The 7,198-nt window shown below is 43.6% G+C and overlaps 1 long non-coding RNA gene across 2 annotated transcripts in view; it reads right to left on the reverse strand.

Annotated features, from left to right (window-relative positions):
• Positions 1-6,094, reverse strand: part of LOC120932913 — a 43,717-nt gene extending 37,623 nt beyond the window's left edge. For both annotated transcript variants that reach the window (XR_005748041.1, XR_005748042.1), the window contains exons 1-2: positions 6,012-6,094; positions 326-475 (exon numbers count right to left, since the gene is read on the reverse strand). This is a non-coding gene — a long non-coding RNA (uncharacterized LOC120932913). The remainder of the gene's footprint in view (positions 1-325; positions 476-6,011) is intronic.
• Between the last annotated feature and the right edge of the window lie 1,104 nt (positions 6,095-7,198).

Raw genomic sequence — 7,198 nt, forward strand, 5'->3', positions numbered from 1 at the left:
GCAGCCATCCTTGGTTTTCACCGACACTGATGCAGCAGCATTCTTTCCTTCTCGCAACGATAACGACTTAGGGATGTTTCTTTCCTTGCACCGACACCACCAATGCAGGGGCATTTTTTACTTCCAATGATCGGTGTTGGGCATTTTAATTCCCCCACACTGATGCTGGGGCATTTCTTCCTTTGTCCCTGTTAGCCCTATTGCAGGACAGTGCACCTCATTGAACCCTTCATTGCATGCCACAACCAACACATGTTTTGGCAAAGTGCGTACTGCCATGTCCTTGGGGAGAGGGGGTCACATATTGTCGAAAAGTAACCGTTACCTTAAATGCCAGGTGCCAAGTCATTGGAGGATTTGCTTGAAGGCTTATTTTTGTAAACTTCCACCTGATATTGACGAACAAAAAGCAGATCTCTTACAACAGACTCAAAGTTCATTTTACCAAGTACCACGCTCACCAATTTCTTGTACCCTGAAAAACAAACAAAAAAAATTATATACACACATACACACTAGATAAGGTAAAGAGACATGAAGCAGTGGAACATTCCTTCTATTTGTTTTCTAAGATGCAACAGAAAAATGACAGGTGGATTCCAACTGGTTGTTATGGTCAAAAGAGACATTTTCTATACATGCGTCTTCAACCAGGTTGCCGCAATCACCATCATGCGCTACCATGACACAGGGTGGATATCAATGATTTAAAAAATTAAGATTTTTTTTCATTTAAATAGATTTTTGATTGTTATCAAATTTATTTTAATAAAATGCTTTTGCAGCAAAAATCAATCCAAAGATAGATTTCGATTTAAGATACATTAATAATTTAAGTTTATTCAGCATGAAATGGAGCTTAGTTTGTAGCATGAGGCTGTATATTCTGCAATATTTACATTTTTGGTAAACTCATTCAATGAATCCAAACTCTACAAGCCGAGATAACATGCACTGCATTGATGCATTCACACAATTTCACAGTAACCGTGAGATAAAACAAAGTTCAGGAATATTCCATTATTTTACAAATCTATGTACACTACAAACTTTATGATTGAATCGGTTCTGATTTTGCTCTTTTACTAACCTGGCAGCTTATTCTAAATAGGAAACCTTCATTTTGTTTGCAAATATTAAAGATTCCAACTACCAGCAAGAATAAGTCCTTACATTTAAAGAGAACCTGTTCATTTCAGATCCATCATTGCAGTGCCCGTTAGATGGCATCCACTCACCTGCTGCCGCCACGTCCCTCACCTTGTTGTGTTACTGCCGCATCACCAGACACCCCATTAAAGTGAATGGGACTTTTGGCGAGTCAAAAGCAGGTCAGAGGAGGAGCCACTGCAGGACAGAGATGACAGTTGCTCTTTAAAAATTACGATTTAAATCGAGTTGTTTTATATCAAGCCTTTTTACTAGTGATTTAAATCAAATCCACCCTGCGCAGGCAGGCCACCAGACCAATAACACGCCACAAAAACGCATTCCAGATCTCTTCCGGATGCGTTTCTGCATGTGCGCTTTTGACACGCTCTGTTGTGTTTTTGATGCACTCCAGTGCTTTTTACCACGTTCCGGTACAGGAAAAATGCAACATGTTCTACTTTTTTTCTCTTGAACTGGAACGCCCTGAAACTGACCGCACTGGTGTGAACTATGCCATTGGAAACTATAACCTACTTTCCATGCCTTTTTGATGCAGGGGAAAAAAAAAACGCCCTGGACTGCATGTGGTGTGAACAAACCCTCACTATGGTAGCCAATCAGCTTCCAGGTTTTTTTTGTCAAAGCTTAATTGAACAAGCTGAATTTAGAAGGCAATTGGCTACCATGCACAGCTGCACCAGATTTTGCACTCTCCAGTTTTAGGCTCCGTTCACATCTAGGCAAACCGCGGAAGCATCCTCGCAGTCCCTGTCACTTCCATTGGCACCCTGATTGCAGCGTTTGTGCCGCAATTGTCGCTTAACGAATCGCGATAAAATTGCGCAAACAGAATTCCACTACATCTGTCGCCCAAAAGAACAGGCACAATCTTACCATTATTTGTTGAGCGACAATCGTGGAAAATCAGCCATTGGAAGTGACCGGAAACGCAAGGGCGTCCCGCGATTTTCCCGTGATTCAGGATCATGGGCAGAATCGTGGCGATCCTGCCGCGACACCTAGATGTGAATGGAGCCTTAGTAAATCAACCTCAAGGTGTCCTGCCTGCACCTCTGAATTGCATGATGCTGATCCAAGATCTGATGGGAAGAGGGGACCTCATGGTAAGGGTAAGGGTTCCGATTTGATGAGAGGATTCCATGATGGGGAAGGGTTCCATGACCCAAAACTGGAACTTCTGCTTTAAGCACTCCTGACCCCCATGCATGCCACATTCAGCATGTCATTGTTGTGGGGGGGGGGGGTACTTAGTTTTAACAGGTACCCAGCTTCCGCTCATGGCACCGCAGAGGGGACGTTCTCCTCTACCCCCTCCCTGCAATCTTCTGGGACACATCACATAAGATTGCCCGGCCAGTGTAAATGTGCAGCGCAACTCATGCATGCGCAGTGCACACCCGGCTGTGAAGCCGCAGGCTGTCATAGCCGGGTGCCCACACTTGCAATGGCGGGGCTGCAGGAAAAGAGGAAAGAGAGGCTTCGGCATCGCTGGACCGTGGGAAAGGGGAGTGCGTGTTAATTTCAAGTCAACAGCTACACTTTTTGCAGCGGACTTTTAAAAAACACAGAAATGGGTGGAACTCCACTTTAAAGCGGAGCTCCACCCTAAAGTGGAACAAACGCTGATCGGAACCCTCCCCCCTCCGATGTCACATTTGACACCTTTCAGGGGGGAGGGGGGTGCAGATACCTGTCTAAAGACAGGTATTTTCACCCACTTCCGGCCACACAGTTTCGGGAAAACTGCGGGCATGATGTCACCTCCCCCCCCCCGTTGTGCTCTGGAAACACTCGGCTCCCAGAGCACAGCGGGAGCCAATGCCAATCAGCGGCGCAGCACAACTCGTGCATGCACCGTAGGGAACCGGGTAGTGAAGCCAGAGCGCTTCACTTCCTGGTTCCCTCACTGAGGATGGCGGGGGGAGCAGAAGAGTGACGAGCGATCGCTCGTCCTCTGCTGCGGACGGCGCTGGACTCCAAGACAGGCAAGTGTTCTAATATTAAAAGTCAGCAGCTGCAGTATTTGTAGCTGCTGGCTTTTAATATTTTTTTTTCATGGCACATCTGCTTTAAGGATGGGAGAAATGCTGTCCTATGCTGCACTGTTTACACAAGTCTCCTTACAAATAAATGATGTGCATTGCCGTATATTATACAAATAATTCCATCATAACATGCAAAGAGTCTGTGCTTATTCCATCTATTGCTTGGAGATATTAGCATTATACCTTGCAGTGTACAGCTTAACCACTCTACTACCGGCCGCCATCAACTGACGGCGGCATGATAGCTCTGTTCTGACGTCATAGGACATTCTCGTCTTGCAGAGCCACTAGGGGGCCCGCCGCATTACTGGGAACCCGATGCACGTGCCCGGCAGCCGCGATGGTCGCCGGGCACCCGCGATTGCCCAGTAACTGAGCAGGAGCGTGGGATCTCTGTGTGTAAACACAGAGATCCACGTCCTATCAGGGAGAGGAGACCAATGCTGTGTCCCTTGTACATAGGGACACAGATCGGTCACCTGCCCCAGTCAGTCACCTTCCCCCACAGTTAGACTCACAAGTAGGGAACACATTTAACCCCTTCCTCGCCTCCTAGTGTTAACCCCTTCCCTGCCAGTCACATTTATACAGTAATCAGTGCATATTTATAGCACTGTTCGCTGTATAAATGTGAATGTCCCAAAAATGTGTCAAAAGTGTCCCCCATAATGTCGCAGTCCCAATAAAAAAAAATAAAAAAAAAAAATAAAAAAAAAAAAATAAAAAAAAAAATAAAAATCGCAGATCGCCGCCATTACTAGTAAAAAAATAAAATTCATAATTATGTCCTATTTTGTAGGCGCTATAGTTTTTGCGAAAACCAGTCACTATACGCTTACTGCGATTTTTTTTTTTTAAATATGTAGAAGAATACGTATCGACCTAAACTGAGAAAATAAATATTTAAAAAAAAATTGGGGTATTATAGCAAAAAGTAAAAAATTGTTTTTTTCAAAATTGGCGCTCTTTTTTTTGTTAATAGCACAAAAAATAAAAACCGCAGAGGTGATCAAATACCACCAAAAGAAAGCTCTATTTGTGGGGGATAAAAGGGACATAAATTGTTTGGGAGCCACGTCGCACGACCGCACAATTGTCAGATAAAGCGACGCAGCGCCAGAAGCTGAAATTTCGCCTGGGCAGGAAGAGGGTATATGTGCCCAGTAAGCAAGTAGTTAAAGATACACCTATGGGCAGGATAAAAGGGAAGTTAAGTAGCTTGGGAATAAACAGCTGCATAATTGAGAAATAAACACAAAGCTGAACCTGTTACATTTCCATGATGAGAGAGCGACACCCAAGCAAAGTGCTAAATGAACATTCCGAATAAACCATGAGCCCCCTCCCACCCCACTCTAACCCATCCTGCAAGATTTTACATCAAGGATCAGCACCTGTTTTTAAGCATACAAGTACCGATACTTGTGCTCAAATACTCGCCGATATGGATTACCAATACCACGTTGTGCAATTTAAGCTCATACAAAATGAATGGGCTCCAATGGCACCGTAAAGAATCACATGCAGTTTCCTGCACCGCCCACGTCTGAACCCAGGGTAAAGTCAATGTGACGTTGGCAAGTACTCACAAAAAAAAAAAAAAAGGATTTGCCAATACCAATTACTGATATCTTTGTGGTGCCATTCAAGCCTATACAAAATGAAGGGGCTCAAATCACACTGCAAAGAATTGTAGGTGATTTGAACAGGAATGCATTGCGATTCCTGTCCGAATCCCATGCAGTTTACCGCACGGCTTTGTGTGAACCCAGGCTTGTCACAGTGGCTTCAGCCTGGGTTCACACAAGAGCGGTGGGGGAACCGCAAGCGATTTGTTCAGGAATCGCATTCGATTTACCAAAAAAATATGTAGAATACACATCGGCCTAAAATGAGAAATTATATATATATATATATATATATATATATATATATATATATATATATATATTTTATTTTATTTTTAATTGGGATATGATAGCAAAAAGTAAACAATATTGTGTTTTTTTTTTCAAAATTTTCAGTATTTTTTTGTTTATAGCGCAGATACTACGGAAAGAAAGCTCTACTTGTGGGGGGGGTGGATTTCAATTTTGTTTGGGAGCCACGTCACACGTCCGTGCAATTGTCAAAGCGTGACAGTGCTGAAAGATGAAAAATGGCTTGGGCAGGAAGGGGGTGAAAATGCCCAGTATTGAAGTTGTTAAGAAATAACAGCACCAAAAACACACATGGAACGCATGCAGACTGCGTTTCTATGGTGTAAACTGGCCCTAAGACTGGGATGCCATTAAAGTTTATATGCGTGTAAAAACAAGCATCCTAATACGTTAGGTAATATAGTGTATAACAGGGTAATAGGACCCCTGCACACTTTGTGTTGTCTGTAGGGGCCACAGGGCTTTAAAGCCTGGGCGAGAATTACAGATATGGGGGTGGGGGTTGACTTAAAAAAAAAAAAAAAAAAGGAAGCAAAAACGATTTGTTTTCTAGCCACTTTAGATTGGTGGGGGAGCAATGATGCCTCATGTATCTAATAAGTGAAGGTGGTCACATTTGCAATAACAATGGTCCCACATGTGTAGAGCCCACCAATAAAAGGAATGAATGTGTATGATAGAGGAATCCTCATCTCAAATAAACACACACAGCCCACCAGCACAGACTGCCGCTCTATGACAGAACTACAAGTCCCAGCATTCCCCCCTGGCTTGTTCTGTTCATGGCATGCTGGGAGTTGTAGTCCCACACGCGGTCCAGGGTCCTATAGACAGAAAGGAGCGAGGTCCGCACCTGATCCCAGGTACTTGATAAACCCATTGGTCTTGAAGACCTCCTTGGCGGCATAGGTGGAATCGCTGCCGTGCACCGTGTAGAGGTCGCTCCTGCCGAACACCCGCAAGGTGTCTCCGGCATGCTGAGGAAGCCGCTGTCCATAGACAGCTTCTCCTTCGGTTGGACTGCCATGCTGGAATCTCCCGCCAACAGTGCAGTAACCCACGACACAGGATGACAGCACGCCGCGGCTGCGTGTCGGCGTCAGCACGCAAGAGAAGGGCAGCGTGCGAGGTGAAGGATACTAGGATGCCATGTTGTGTAATGCACTGCTGGTGCGCCTCACAAAAAGAACAGAGCTGAGATGTGCCCCTGGGATAGTTTAAAATATCAATGAAAGTTGGCCAGTTTCTGTCTGTGTTGAAGTCACATACTGTAGTTGACAGCATGTTAGAAAGCATGTAAAAAAGAAAAGGATGGAGGGCGCTAATGGTTCCTATTTGGACCAATAAGTATTTAAAGTGTGTATATTCACGTGAATGAGTGGGTCACCGTTGAAAGTGTCCACAATACTAAGTGAACACAAATGCAAATAGATGCTGCCTGTGAACAATAAAATATATCCACAATAAGTGATAGAACACAAATGCATGAAGGTACTGTGAACAATGAAATAAATATATAAAAGAAAGTCCCAAAAACAATTTGATTAAATCCAACAGCCAAAGCAGTGAGAGTAACACATGAAGGAGATTCTTCCAAGACTTGTCATGCAATCTGAGTTCAACGTGATAGTTATGCCTTCACCATCAAAAAAACAGCTTCACCTGAAGTGCTCAGGGATAATATTGCGCTTACCACAACATATGGACTACTTTAATGAAAAAGATAGTCATATACCGCTGAACAGGAATAAGTGCCTGCGCACTGATAGACATGGACTGGACCTTGAACTTCAACCTCAAAGACGATGTGGTGTCAACCCAAGAAAAACAAAGGGGATCTCATAGCATAATTCGTGTGACGTGGCTCCCAAACAAAATTGACGTCCTTTTTTTCCCACAAATAGTGCTTTATTTTGGAAGTATTTGATCACCTCTGCGGTTTTTATTTTTTGTGCTATAAACAAAAAAAGAGCGACAATTTTGAAAAAAAATCAATATTTTTTACTTTTTGCTATAATATATATCCCCCAAAAATATATA

Source organism: Rana temporaria, chromosome 3 (assembly GCF_905171775.1).
Source record: "Rana temporaria chromosome 3, aRanTem1.1, whole genome shotgun sequence".
Taxonomy (NCBI): Eukaryota; Metazoa; Chordata; class Amphibia; order Anura; family Ranidae; genus Rana; species Rana temporaria.